This window comes from Zootoca vivipara, chromosome 15, assembly GCF_965207765.1.
Source record: "Zootoca vivipara chromosome 15, rZooViv2.hap1.1, whole genome shotgun sequence".
Taxonomy (NCBI): domain Eukaryota; kingdom Metazoa; phylum Chordata; class Lepidosauria; order Squamata; family Lacertidae; genus Zootoca; species Zootoca vivipara.
In genome coordinates, this window is record NC_142598.1 from 37,615,722 (window position 1) to 37,628,779 (window position 13,058).

Genomic DNA, 13,058 nt, shown 5'->3' on the forward strand with positions numbered 1-13,058 from the left:
CCTGGAGAGGAGGGAAGTTGAGGGAGGGAGGTGAAAGGCGCTTCTTAGGCAGCCTGGGCGTGGGGCAGATTCGTCTTTAACAGGCTTCCTCCTCCTCAAAGGGAAGACCGGTAGACGCCCTGTGAAATTAAAACGCATGGCATTAACAGATGCAGTTGGGATGGAGCTGCTTCTCCTCCCCCCCCCCGCTTTTAAAGAAAGAATTTTGTGTTCTCCCAGTGAGAGGGAGCCGGCCCAAGTCCCTACAAGTCTTCAAGGTGTGCATCCTTCTCTTCAGCTGGCTGACCTACATAGTGGCAGCACACCGTGTGTACTGGAGGGGGTGGGGAACATAGAATTGTGTGTGTGTGTGTGTGTGTGTGTGTGTGTGTGTGTGTGTGTGTGTGTAAGAGAGAGGTGTCTATTCTTTGGTGAAGAGAACTCGAGACAAACCCCCCAAAAGAGGGCTAGACCAGACCTCCTTCCTCCGCCTAAAGAAACGTGGCAACAGCATCCGACCTAAACCCAGCCGATCTAGCAGTGCTCCAGCTTGCTGCAAAAAAAATGTGGCAAGCATTGCCAGCGTCTTGCATTTTGTCTGGCGTGTGGAAGTTCCTCTCCAAAAGAGAGAGAAAGACAGACAGGAAGGAAGGGCGGGCGGGCGGCGGGTGCTGGGGAAGAGAAGGACAAGAGGAGGAGAGGCAACTTTGCCCAATCCTGCGCTGCTGCCTCTCTCTCTCTCCTCTGCCTTGCCTGCCCTGCTCGGCGCAACGCACCCTTGAAACGGGACTCCATTGAGCCCTCCGGAGTGACACGGCCCTGTGGCCAATCCGGAGCAGCCTCTCCGCCGGGGCGGTGCCTGCCGGAGCCTGCCGGACCAATCGGGGGCTCCGAAAGGCCTGCGAGCATGTTCAGCTGTCCCTGGCTCCGGCGTATACTTCCGCGCGTGGCACTCTGGATAGGTGGGAGAGCCTGGCGCGGCTGCAGAGACACATAGGCGCGCACCCTCGTGCGGAAGCAGAGGAGCGCCGGGTGATACGGTTCCTATAAATCTGTGCTCCACTTCGCCTCCCATTTAAGGCGTCCTCCCCCCTCGTGCCTGTTCTCACTTAAAGAGATGCAGCAGCCCACTTCCATTGGGAGCTGCTAGAGCGAAGGAGGCAGAGAGAGGGAGGCAGCCTTTTAGGAAACCCTCCTTTCATCCCTTCTTTCCTTTGTTCCTACCTTTTATTTCTCCTCCCCTCCCCCCTTTTTCTGTTTAGTTGTGTTGCAACAGGGGAACCTTCGCTCTTGCCACGCTCCTTATTTTTTTTAAGTTCTTCCCCCTTTATTTATTTTTTCATCCCCCCCTTCCCAAATTTCTTTCCGCGCTGTGGGAGCGGAGAAAGAAAGCAGCTTTTTAAATAATAATAATATATATAAATATATTTCAATCTTCTTTTACGTTTCTCCGCCCCCCTCCCTCCATTTTTTTATTTTATTTTCTTCTGTTTACAACTGTCCGCGCAATTTAGGTTTTGGGTGTTGTCGTGAGACCTTCCCCCTTTTGCTTCTTACTCATCTTTATTGGGACACCGCTACCTTTCCCCCCTTTTTCCTTTTCCTTTTTCAAAACTGAAGCGAGAAAGGTAAGTTGCGCTTTTTTGTTACTATATTATTATTATTAGTATTATTATTGCTCTTGCTGTTTGTGTCTCTGCGAGCCCTTAGGGTGGCTACCTCGCCCACAGAGGGAGGAGGATCCAAAGTGGTAGACAATTAAGTTTACCGCACACACACTTCTGTGCATGGTTTCCAGCGCTTGGTGCCCCCTGCTAATAGGGTTAGAGACCCGCTGCACCGTTGTAGAAATATCTGCATGAGATAGAGCAATTGGTAGAGGGTGATATACCTTATATATGTATATTACTTGCGCTTAGGCAGCTAGGTGCTCACAGGGAGAAAAACGGGGGAGGGGAAAAAAAACAGCAGCTTAGCTGGAGGTGTAAAGTTCAGTCTTTTTTTTTTTTTAAACCACCTCTGATCGTGAAACGCGTCTCTCGCGTTGGACCAGCGGAAAGTACCCAACACACACGGGCATGAGGATGAATGAGTGGAATGAGCATCGCTTTGAGGAGCTTAAACCCGGCGTTTGCAGATCAGACGGGATAAGCTCGCCGCTGTAATTGCATTAGCCAAATAGCATTGGGTGGCTTGGAAAGAAAGAGAAAGGTGGAAACGGCGGCGGGGAGGTGGGTGGGTAGGAGAGACAGAGGCGCGCACACAGCAGACAAGAGACGAGATGGGAGAAGCAATAGCTTGATATTGGCAAAAATTTGCGAATCCTGGTGTGTGTTAGCTGTCAGAGCTGCTGGCTGGAGATGTTCCAGGGTGTGTGTGTGTGTGAGAGAGAGAGAGAGAGAGAGAGAAAATGGGGAGGTGGCAGCAGGGTGGGAGAACCAGACTTTTAAAGAATCTTCCAATGACGATTATAGCGCTCTGCAGGGAGGGTTCCGCTTTTATATCCGGGAGACACGATTTTCTTTGTTCTGAGAAAGCTGAGAAGGGTGGTGGTGTGGGGGGGGGAGAGAGAAAGATGCTTCAGCTCTTGATGCAGCCGAAAGACGTCCTCGCTGGCAGCCCGGTTCGCGCACCTGCTTGGGCGGAGAGCGAAGCGTTTCCGCGCGTCGCTGTCCTTGGTCCTGAAACTGCGGCTGCGAGGGCGGCCGGCTCGAGAGCCCAGGAACCAAAAACCGGTCCCCTGAAGCGAGAAAGCGTAGAGTCAAGCCCGGCGACGAGACAGTCCTCCCACAGTCTCCTCCTATTGTGAAACTGATACCATGCTGGAGAGGAGGCGAGGCGTTCGTAGTCCCCAGCCCGCTCTCGTTTCGCCTGGTGTCAGCATTTGGGGGAGAAAGCGTCTGCTCCTCTGGTTTAATGAAGGACACACACACACACACACCACTCCCTCCGCTTCCTTGAATGTTGCATGGAAGAAGTTGGTGGTAAAAGGTGGGGGGGACGTGGGCGATGAGATTGTGGCAGTCTCGCTCCGTGTGTGTCGTTTTTTGGTTATGTGTGAGTGGCCGCAGACTCGCCCCGGGGCCTTGGATTCCGGCAAGGAGCTGCTCCGGCTTGCCGTTGTAGCTTAATTTATGCCCAGCACGTTGCTGTGTGTGTGTGTGTGTGTGTGTGTGTGTGTGTGTGTGTGTGTACACCTATTTCGCTTCCGGGAAGCATTTAAGAGTAGAGCTCTATCACTCTGAGCAAATCGGTAGCCTGGGCGTCCTGTTTCCCCTTTGGTTTGTTCCAACTGGGGAGCAAAGGAAATTGGGATCGAAGCGCCGAGATTTAATTAACAATTGAAGGGTGGTGGGGTTTTTTTGTGTGTTTGTGTTTTTTAACCAGCTGCCTTCGGGGTGGGCGGGTTTTTGTGATGGTGTTTTTTTCTTTGCGGGGGCGACTATGTAGAGCTAGAGAGAGAAACCCAGGTAGAGTCAGTGTGTTATACCTCTGAAGCACACCCCCTGCCATGCCTTGGAGCCTGCTTATCAGATATTGCTCAGAATATCAGGCGACGTTTTATTCGCCCTGCACAGCCTCCGGATGCGCTCAGGCGCGCGCAAGGCTGCAGTGTTCAAAGCTCTGGCCGCGGCGAGGGGGAGACGTTAGTGGGACTCATCTGGAGCAAGTGGCTGAGGGGTTGGCAGCGTCAGATTTCCCAAGAGGGTCTCTCTCCGCCCTTCTTACTTTAAACGAGGCTCAGTGTAATAAGGAACCTTCTTCTGGAGGGGTTTGGAACGTGCTTCGTGCTGCTGGTGCCCCCCCAACCTTTCTGGGAACGCTTGGTCTTTCGTCTCCCTGCGCCAGCTCGGCTGGCTTTTAAATCTCTCCTTCTCAGGCCACGCTTCAAAGTGACATTGCCAGGCACTCAACGCTGGGAAGTTGAGCTGCTCTCTTTGTGGAAGGCACGCTTTAAAAAGAGAGAGAGAGAGAGAGAGAGAGAGAGAGAGAGAGAGAGAGAGAGAGAGAGAGAGAGAGAGAGAGAGAGAGAGACGTATAGAATCCAAGCTCAGAGTGGCCGTTGGCACTTACAACCGAGCGTACTTAATATTTGGAGTACTGGGGCTACGTAGGGGTAGAACCACCCCAATAAAGCTAGTTGGGAGACGGGTGTCACCACCAGTAGTTGAAGTAAAAACGTGGAAAGCTTATATATGCTACGGAAGAAGGCCAGGTGGAAGTGCTATAGGGCAAATGTTTTGCACGCTCGAAAGTTCCCGGTTCAAGCCCTTCATCAGGGGGTCGGGCGTGTCTGAGACTCTGGAAATCCGCTGCTTGTCAGTGTGAGCAACACTGGCCAAGATGGGGCCCATGGCAGACTGGCTGGGCGAGGCAGCTTCCTAGGGAGCTACTTGTTTCTTTCTCTGTGGTGGATGGGAGCAGATGAGCTCTGGGTATGCCCCCTCCCTCCCCCCAAGAAGCCACGCGGACCTTATCTGCCCTCCCCTCTCCACCACGCAACAGAAGCCCCTCTGCCTTGGGGAGTAAGATGGCCAAGGTGACTCCGAAGCAGCTCCTTTCCCGGGTCCGCCTGCCTAGTAAAACCGGGTTGTAGGCCTGCGCTGAGCGCGTCTGGAGGGCTTCAAGGGCGCGCCGCTTTAAGGGAGCTTCCATCCCGGCTCTGCGCCGGCTAAACCTCCCCTGGCTGCGCAAGGCTGCAGGTGAAGGAGATCAGCCTCCTGGCAGAGGAAGGACTGCGCTGGGGGGGCAGGTGCGAGCAATGGCACCTAATTGTCTGGTGAAGGTCAAGTTATGTATGGCGGAAGCCGGTAGCAAATAATGCTGTTGTAGTCGGTGGGATTTAGAGCTGCCTCGAGGGCAGGACTCGGTCGTTCCGCGTTTACGAGAGCGGGTGCTGCTGCCGATTTATTGAATCGCTGCAAAACTGCCCTTCTGAATTTGTCTTCCGTGGTTTCCTGCGCCGACGGCGCGCTCTGGCTCGCGATCCTGAAGCCACTTAACCCGGCCCTTCTTACATTTCAACCGAGCTTTAGGCCCGTTGACCCCCGAAGGAGCCAGCCCAAGCTGCTGCCTTCGCCTAGGCGAGACAGCCCTCCTTTTCCGTGGAGGGCCGGGCCCACGCCCCACTGAACTCGGTGGGGCTTGCTTCCCGGTGAAGTGGGCTGGTGCGCGCGGTCCTTGGAGAGAGGGGGGGTGGGCTTCGAGGCTGCAGTTCGGCTCCTGCTTTCTGGATCTGAGGGGCGCTGCTGTTCGGTATTCGGAGGGTTGGACAAGGACGGAGGTCTCTCCCCAATGCCCTTGAAGACAGTCAAACGCCTTTTCCAACTCCTCAGAAGTTGCTGGTGAGAAAGACGGCGCACAGGGACATAACCACACCTATCTAGAAAGCACTTAAGGCAGCTGAAAGCTAAAAAGGTTTTTAAAGCAGGATGCATGCAACCCCCCCCCTTTTTTTTGTTCAGACCGGCGAATCTTGGCATGACGGCTTAAGTGCTTTATGGACGAGAGCCACCAACGATTTCCCTTCACGTAGCTCCATAGTCTCCCATTAATCTTTCACGAGGTGTTCTGCAGAGTTAAGAGGCTTGGTGGATTACAGCCAAAAAGGCGCTCGTTCGACACAGTTTACTCCGGAGTCATTTACTTGAGCTGTGCAACGACGGCTTCCAAAGCAGGTCTATCTGCTTACTCGCTTCCCGTGCTTAAGCTGAAGGAAGTCTCGGCGGGTTCAGGGGCGCTTTACTCCCAAGGAAGTGTGCACACTAAATTGCACCAAGTGTTCGGTTATACGGCCGTGGTGCAGCCCGATTCTGTGCACTTGGAAGTCGGTGCTAATGAGTTTAGTGGGACTTATGCCCACCACGCCTGCATGCCTAGGATTGGGCCGCATTAGTTCCAACGGGGTTGGCTTCCTAACAATTGCGCATATTACTCCATGGCTGTAACCCTCCGCACCTACAACTGCGAGTAAGTGCCATGTAACTCGGGAATATATTTCTCCAAGTACATATGTATGGCTGTGAGTTCAGCATAGGAGCCAGCTCCTAGGGGCCGAGGTCCCACCAATAAAATATTTCAGGGGGCCGGTGCCTAATAGTAGTAATTATTATTATTATTATTAATACCCCGCCCATCTGGCTGGGTTTCCCCAGCCACTCTGGATGGCTTCCAGCAAAATTTAAAAACATAATACTGTACTGTAAAACGTCAAACATAAAAACCTTCAGAGGTCTTCCAAAAGTTGTGATGGACATTGCCATTCAAATGGTGTCCTTGTCATGTGATTGATGCTGTGGGGCGGAGCTTGCCTGGTCCCACCAATACAGGTATTTTATTCAAGTTGGCACCCCCGGAGCTTAGGATCGCCTTCCAACAGCCCGATCCTATCCACCTTCTCCCAGAAGTAAAGCCATTAATTTTATTTATTACACTGTTAGAATCATAGAATTATAGAGTTGGAAGAGACCACAAGGGCCATCCAGTCCAACCCCCTGCAGAGCAGGAAACACCATCAAAGCATTCTTGACATATGCCGGTCAAGCCTCTGCTTAAAGACCTTGCCACGTGGCAATTAATTCCTATGGAAAACAAAGGGGATTGTTTCTGAGGAAGCCCACGACAGTATTCACCATCTGACACCATTAATTTCAGCAGGATTTGTTTTCTAGCAAGCGTGCATAGAATTGGTCAGTTCCTCCCGCCCCCGCCCTGGCGCATCTCCCCACCTAACTTTTGGACTACAACTCCCATCATCCCTGACCATTGATCATCCTAGCTGGAGCTGATGGGAGTTGGTGTCTTAACATCTGGAGGGCAGCAAGTTGGAGGAGGGAGAAACTGGGGCCTTGGGGGCATCAGACTGGAAGTTGGCTGCAGCCTCACCCACTGGACAAGCTTGTGATTTCAATGGCCGTATTGAAATAAACTCGGCGCAAAGGCTTCCAGAAATTACAGAGCATCACGTTAGGCTCTCGAAATGGAACTGTTGTTGCACTAGGTCCAGAGCTAAGGGTCTTCTAATTCCTACCATTAAAGGGGGGCTCCAACCCGCCCCCCACAACCTGTTTTTTCAAGCTTAAATATGGAAACTCAGTTTGAGCTGCATTATTGAGCCCGCCTTCCCCACAGTGGCGCAGGCGCACTTCGAGAGCACCCCCTGTTGCCACTCAGAAACTGCTCCAGGGGGCCGTTCCTTTATTTATTTTTCCCGCCGGCGCCCGACTGGAGTTCTGTGCTAAGACGTTGCTCGCTTGCACCGAGAGTATTCTTGCACTAAAAACGCCGGAGGTCAGATTTTATTTTATTTCTGCAAGGGTGCACGACCGGCTGTGATGACCGCTAGCAGACATTGCAAAGTTAGTATACGTATTGCAATAAGTATTGGGTTGCTTTTTAAGAGGCAGGGGGTTGCCGTACATCGATACGCATGCTATTTATCTGTATTGAAAGCGAAACAGGATTTTAGGCCAATCCTGTGCGCACTTGCAAAGACATCTCGCTTCTTTCAGTAGGCCTTCCAAAGCAGTATGCGTTAGGGACGCGGTTTTAGTTTGCAATCCTCGACGTCTACCGGGGAGTAAGGTTCATGTGACTTCTGCATAAGCATGCATGTAGGTTTATGTCGTACTTAATTTGGAAAACGTCGCTGGCATTGCAGTGGCGTCCGACCGTTTGCGGACGCGAAATCTAAACCAAGTCCTTAAGGTTCCGGGCAATGCGTAACTCCATCCGGATCTGTTCACTTGCAGGTCTTAACGGACAGCGTTTCTTAGAAACGAAAAGCCCCACCGACCTCGCATTAACTTGCACAGTTATAATGGGGCCGTATGTGCAGTTTCTGGAGAGCAGGCCGTGCTGAGCTCGGCGGGGCTTCCCGGAGACAGCTTGCAACGGCTGCCTGGCCAGGAGGAGAACTAAATAGGGAGGTAAAAAAGTCGTTGCAAAGGAGACCTTGCTCGGGCAATGCTTTTTCTTCTTTCTTTCTCGTAGTAGCCGCGGGGCTACCATCGGGTTTGCAAAATGGGGCGATTTTCAACGCTAGTGCGAAAGTAACAGGTCTCCGGTTGAAGCGAGTCAGCTCGCCTGCGCTGCGTTTGCGCCCTTCCTGGGGTTGCGCAGAGGCGCTGGCGCAGCCCAGGGGCTGGAATGGCCGCGCGCGGGGTTCCGCGGGCGCGCCTGGCGCCTCTGATTAGCGCCCTCCCTCCTTAGCAGCTCGCGCGCGCGCGCAGGTGCGAGGCGGACGCAGCTGCAAGCAGTTGGCTGCGGAAGGGTAAAGGCAGGTGCGCGCGCGCCTCCCCGCGTCCTCCGCAGGGTTCCTTCGGAAGGGCGCCAGAACGTCGGAAGACGACCGTCGCCTTTTTTGACCTTGGTCAGGTTAGACGTTTGTCCTCGGGAAGTTCATTTTTCATTTCTTTTCAGCTAGCCAACAAGCCTGATTGTGTGGAGCTATGAACGGCTTCCACCCTTTTGTTTTCTGGGGGGCGAGGGGGGCGTGTTGGTGGGTTGGGGAGGGGTGGAGAAGGGGATGGCGATTTTTAAGTTGTTGTTTCCTTGCTGTTTTTTTCTCTTTGCAACTGGTTTGGTGAAGGTTGTTCTTTTGGCTAGTGGCTTGGGTAAAGGTGCATTTGAAAATCTGGATTGCGTGTGCCCCGTGTGGCTTCTGGGAGTGCCAGAGTTGTAGCTGGTATCCAGACCAGAGGGCATATGCTCATTTGCACATGCCGGTATTCCGGGAAGGACTGTAAATCTTTGGTAAGGCTGCATGCTTCACGTGTGAAAAGTCCCAGGTCTAGCCCCTTGCAACTTCCAAGTAGGGCTGGCAAGAAATTCTGCAGAGCTGGTGCCAGTTATTGTAGATAAATAAAACCAATGGTCTCCACTTTGTAAAAGGCAGCGTTCTCTGTACATGCAGAGTTCCTGATTCCCCCCCCCTTTCAAAATGGCACAGTTGGCATTACAGTATGGGGAGACCAAGTATTTCAGATTTCCAGAATCATATATATTCATCAGCACATTGGGCTACGCTGGAATGAGAGCTCAAGGAGATGCGCTCTAAACTTCAAAGAGGAGGCTGTAGTCCATCAGATTGCCCTCTTGTGTGAACAGCTCTCTGCATGCAGCCTTGTAGACCCTTTGCAACAACTTAATGATTTATTTTTTTTGCTATCGCAAATCAAAGCAAAGCAGCTAATAGTCAACATTAGCTATTGTTAACTGCTGTTTGACTCAGAACCTTGAGAATGAAGCTGTTTAATGTATTCAGTGCAATTCTTAATGGCATTAAGGTTGCAACCTTGGGCGCATTGGCTTGGAGATAAGCTTCAGTGGGGCTTCCTTCTGAGGAGACATGCTTGAAAAATCCCAAGTCATCCTAGTGCTGTTGTGCTCGCTGATCACAATATTGAAAGCCAGGAGCAGGTTTAAAATGCTTCCATCAAAGGACTTGGTATTCTTTTAAAATAAGAGCTGAACGTTCAGGGGGAAAGTTTTTTTCTTTCTTTTTCTCTCAGGCGGAGGCAAATTCTCCCTGTGCGTGTGGCTGCACACAATTGCTTCTAGAGAGGCAAGTGTTCTCTTCCTATGTGCTGAAATTACTGTACTCTAGAATCCATGTTGACTTTCAATCCTTACTGATGTTAGAAGGAATCTCTTGGTAAAGGCTGAAAATGCAGATGTTGAGCTTTACTTTAATTTCCTTTTAGGGGGAAATTATTGTACGTAGTTGGACCTTTTGAGACTGGGGCTATCTGAGGTCTTCTGGTTTGGATGTGGGAAATATGCAGGTTTCATTCAGTACAGCTGAAAACCATTTAGCATAATAGGAAGGCGAGGCAGGTGGCTTAAGATCACAAAGAGATGAGGTTTGCTAGAGTCTTGGATTGGAGACAATATTTGAGTGAATGAGCTTGCATGGGAAAGATGGCGTCTTCTCAAGTCTGCAGTAGGACTGTGTTTAAATGCTTGGCCACAAAACTGGTGTTGCCCTTTCCAAAACTGGATAGTTATGGGGCGTATTCTAAAGTCAAGTTCTGTTGATCTGAACTGACATTGTTCGTTAGCTCTGGAGCAGAGCTTGCCCAAAAGTTTTGGAGGACAACTTCACCTTCCTTCCTCATTTTCCTTTCTGGCTGGGGCTTAAATTCCATTGAAAGCAGTGAGGGTTTGTTCAGCATCATTCAGATTGTGCTGCTGATGAGGCAAGTCTTCTTTAAAGCAGCAACATCTGATCATCCAGATGTTTCTGGACTACAACTCTTGACCGTAGCTGGCATATCCAATAGCCAGGGATGCTGGGAGTTGCTCAGTAACAGCTGGAAGCCCAAAGGTCTTCACACCTGTTCTTGGCTAACTGGTAAGAAATGGTAGTCAGAGATGAATGTGAACACATCTGCTTCTCTTGTGACACATAGCACACTTCCATTAAATTTATATCACCTCAGCCAGCATATTTCTCTCAGGGTAGACTTCCTCTGTTAATTTAAATTAGGAGTGGGAAACTTTAGCCTTGAAGATGTTTCTGGATCCGAACTTGAACCACCCATTGGCCATGCTTTCAGTGGTTTCCAAACTTTTTTCAAAGAGGGCCAGATTTGATGAAGTGAAGGGCCGTGAGGGCCAACCAAAGTTGTTGAGCTTTTTTTTTTTTGGATTGAAGTTGTTGAGCTTTTGGGGGGATTTTACCCCAGGAAATAAACTGCCACAGGGTTCGGATTGAACCGAACAGTGGGCCGGATTACACCCCCGAAACTGTGGACATGCCTGCTTTACACCGTACAGTAATTCTTTGCAAGGGGAAGGATATTCCTAGAAATCTGGACTCTCATTTCCCACAAAATTTGGCTCTGGAGCAGTGTTTCTCAAACTTGGGTCTCCAGCTGTTTCCAGACTACAACTCCCATCATCCCTAGCTAGCAGGACCAGTGGCCAAGGATGATGGGGATTGTAGTTTATTAGGGTTTCATAACTTTATATTGCAAAAAAATCCGCTCAAACTGCTTTGTCACGGTCAATGCATGCTGTTTAAATGATCCCATCATGTATCTTTGGTTTTAGAAAAGTGGTGTGATAATAGTATTCATATCGAGCCGAGCTCACAGCATTTGAGGTGCTAAAGGTCAAACTCGGAGCAAGCTCCAGAACAGGGTTTCATTACTTGTCGCCTGCAAGACTGAAATTCAGCCCAGCAGCTGTGCATTGGGGGTCTTCCAGGAAATGTTGGTTTCGGCCGCCTGTCTTGGGTGGGTGATATTGTCAAGCTGGCAAACCTTGATGTTTAAGGTTGGAGGGCTGCGTTTGGCCTGCTCTGCAAGCAAGATTGTGGAGTGCAGTTTGCATTTTAAGTAAGAAGGGGAACCTGTGGAAGGGCAAAGTCCTGTAAGAAAGGCTCTCTTCTGTTGGTAAAATGCACTTTAAGCAGCGCTACTTTCCTGAAAGGGGTGCTTTCAGGGCTCCCCCGCCCCCAAGTATTCTCAGGTGGGTGCCATTGCCATCATAAGAGAACAAGGGGGTGAGTTCAAGCATCTCTTTTTCTAGAAAAATAGCACTTGGGTTCCTGCATAAAGTAATCTGAGCTTGCTTTCATAATTAATAATAATAATAATAATAATAATAATAATAATAATAATAATAATTTATTATTCATACCCCGCCCATCTGGCTGGGTTTCCCCAGCTACTCTGGGTGGCTTCCAACAGAAAAATGAAATAAAATTATTAAACATTAAAAGCCTCCCTAAACAGGGCTGCCTTCAGATGTCTTCTAAAAATCTGGTAGCTGTTTTTCTCTTTGACATCTGATGGGAGGGCGTTCCACAGGGCGGGCGCCACCACCACCGAGAAGGCCCTCTGCCTGGTTCCCTGCAACTTGGCTTCTCGCAACGAGGGAACCACCCGAAGGCCCTCGGTACTGGACCTCAGTGTTAACCATAATGTACAAGCGAGAGCATGATGAGTAATGTCAGTTTGCAAAGCCAGTGGAAGGGAATCTTTATTTTCCTAATATAGATATAAATAGCCAGTTGACATCTTCTTTTGCCTTTCAACTGGTTGAAGCAAGTGGCTCAACTTTGTTAATGTCTACTGCTGAGACTTTGACTCATTACCTTCAACCACTCCTACAGCCTTGCTTTAGAGAAATGAATCACAGAGGAGAGGTTATTGGCTTGGCAGTGAGCAGAAATTGAAAATGCCATGTTGCAAAGAAAGAAAGCAGTCGGAGCTGGATTTGAAGAGGAGGAAATTGCCAGTAGACACAAATCTGCCTTCTGCCCACACCAAGCTTGTATTACTAAAATTAAGGTGGACCTTTGGCTCTCCGAGAAGAGGTAGCGAATAGAGGCAGATAAATCAAAGGGGGGGGGGGAAACTTGTGTGTCTATTTAAGTGCAACATGGGGACTTAATACAAGGAATTGAAAGTTCCCAAGGTAATGTATGCAGAAACATTGAGCTGATAAGAGCTGCCCCTGAAATGAAGCAATAACTCCAATTTGCGAGCTCCCATACTTTCATTCTTGCACAAAAAAGTTGCATTCCTTTTTCAAAGCTGAACCAGAATCGGTCATCTTGATGTTCTGGTGAACCCAGTGCCTTTTTCTCTGTTTGCCTATTGGACAATCTCTGGGTACTTTGCTGCAAATGCAGGCCAAGATTCTGACTCCCAGTTGTTTTAAAACAACGCCTGACAAAATGGCCACTTCCTAACAAGTTGTGCTTCTGAAATTAAGAAAGGTTGGGGCTCAGTTCAACACAAATTCCCGGGCTCCGAATTCTTTAGTGTGTCTTTTGCAGCTGACTCTGTTTTTCGGGTTCTAGTAGAACAAGAAACCTCAAAGTATATCCCACAAACCTGGAGTATGTGCCTCTACCCTGTTTCTGGGATTCAAATAAGAGTTTACTGCCACAGGAGCACCCCCAAGCCGCTTAAAATGAACATCAGGATTGTGTTTCAGATAGCAGAAGTGGTCAAAGGTGAAATTTAAAACAAAAACTGTGAACATCAGCAAACTAAAATAAACTATATGAGATGATTGGTAATGGGTATTTAACTTCATTTCTATCATATTATTCCCTCCGCCCA

The 13,058-nt window shown here is 49.8% G+C and overlaps 1 protein-coding gene across 1 annotated transcript in view; it reads left to right on the forward strand.

The window, feature by feature from the left end:
- Nucleotides 1–1,477: 1,477 nt before the first annotated feature.
- Nucleotides 1,478–13,058, forward strand: part of ELAVL2 (ELAV like RNA binding protein 2) — a 124,115-nt gene continuing 112,534 nt past the window's right edge. The window contains exon 1 of the mRNA XM_035140883.3: nt 1,478–1,607. The gene's annotated coding sequence lies outside the window, so the exon portion shown is untranslated. The remainder of the gene's footprint in view (nt 1,608–13,058) is intronic.